This window comes from Panthera pardus, unplaced genomic scaffold, assembly GCF_024362965.1.
Source record: "Panthera pardus isolate Hobbes unplaced genomic scaffold, ASM2436296v1 HiC_scaffold_24, whole genome shotgun sequence".
Taxonomy (NCBI): Eukaryota; Metazoa; Chordata; class Mammalia; order Carnivora; family Felidae; genus Panthera; species Panthera pardus.
In genome coordinates this window covers 135,481,214-135,482,189 of record NW_026526810.1, presented here as the reverse complement: position 1 = coordinate 135,482,189, position 976 = coordinate 135,481,214, and the positions used below count along the sequence as shown (strand labels likewise).

Genomic DNA, 976 nt, shown 5'->3' with positions numbered 1-976 from the left:
TGTTTAGGTAGGCATTTTTGTATCACTTCAGTGGTTTTATAGGCTAGAGATTTCAATATGCATTTCTGATTTGCTACAGTCTCCCTTAAATTCACACTTTTATCACTTCCCAGACAGTGCAAGAATGTTAGAAAAGCTTTGCTACAATTTTCCCCTTCTGCCCTGTATGCTGACGTTTTCACATATTTTTACTTCTCTTTTATAAGTTTTAAACGGTTAACATATATTCATAAAAGTAATGTAAATGTATATTTAACCACTTACTCCTCATATTCCTCATTCTTTCCCATAATTCTGTGCCTCCCTCTGGGACTATTTCCATTTGGTCTAAAAAAAACTTGCTTAGTATTTCTTGTATACTAAGCTACTAAGCTGGTGACAAAATCACTTCGCTTTTGTTCGTCTGAAAATTTTGTTCATTTCACCTTCATCTTTTTCTTTCTTTTTTTTTTTTAAAAGAACTTTTTATTTATTTTTAATCACTTATTTTTTTCTTGTAGTCATTTCCAGGGATCTTAATGACTTCAGTGTCTTTAAGGCTCGTAACATGGCATTACTATGGCCAGCGTTTTTTAAATTTCTGCGGAAACACATTCAGGTAAAAAGATTCATTGGCCGGCTTAAGAATTTTATATATTGAAACAACTATAGATTTATTGGAGGTTGCGAAGGTAGCACACAGAGGTCTCACATGCTCTTCCTTCAATGTTTCCAGTAGTTGCATCTTGTATAATTATGGTGCCTATCGCAAGCAGAGAACTGACATCGGTGTGATGTGTATGCACAGTTGTATACCATCTTGTTACACGTGTAGGTTCACACAATCGTTTCTGAAGTTGAGACACAGAACCATTCCATCACCACAAAGATCTGTTGGTGTCCACATTTTGCCACCTTGAGTGAAATATGGAAAACTTCCTCCCTTTCGGTCCCTTTGCCTCCCCTGTTTCTAATAGAATTATCTTAAGGATTTCCT

General features: G+C 35.6%; 1 non-coding gene across 1 annotated transcript; it reads right to left on the bottom strand.

The window, feature by feature from the left end:
- Nucleotides 1-492: 492 nt before the first annotated feature.
- LOC128773345 (small nucleolar RNA SNORA33) lies at nt 493-622 on the bottom strand. The gene has a single exon (XR_008417611.1). It is a non-coding gene; the product is annotated as a small nucleolar RNA SNORA33 (small nucleolar RNA).
- Between the last annotated feature and the right edge of the window lie 354 nt (nt 623-976).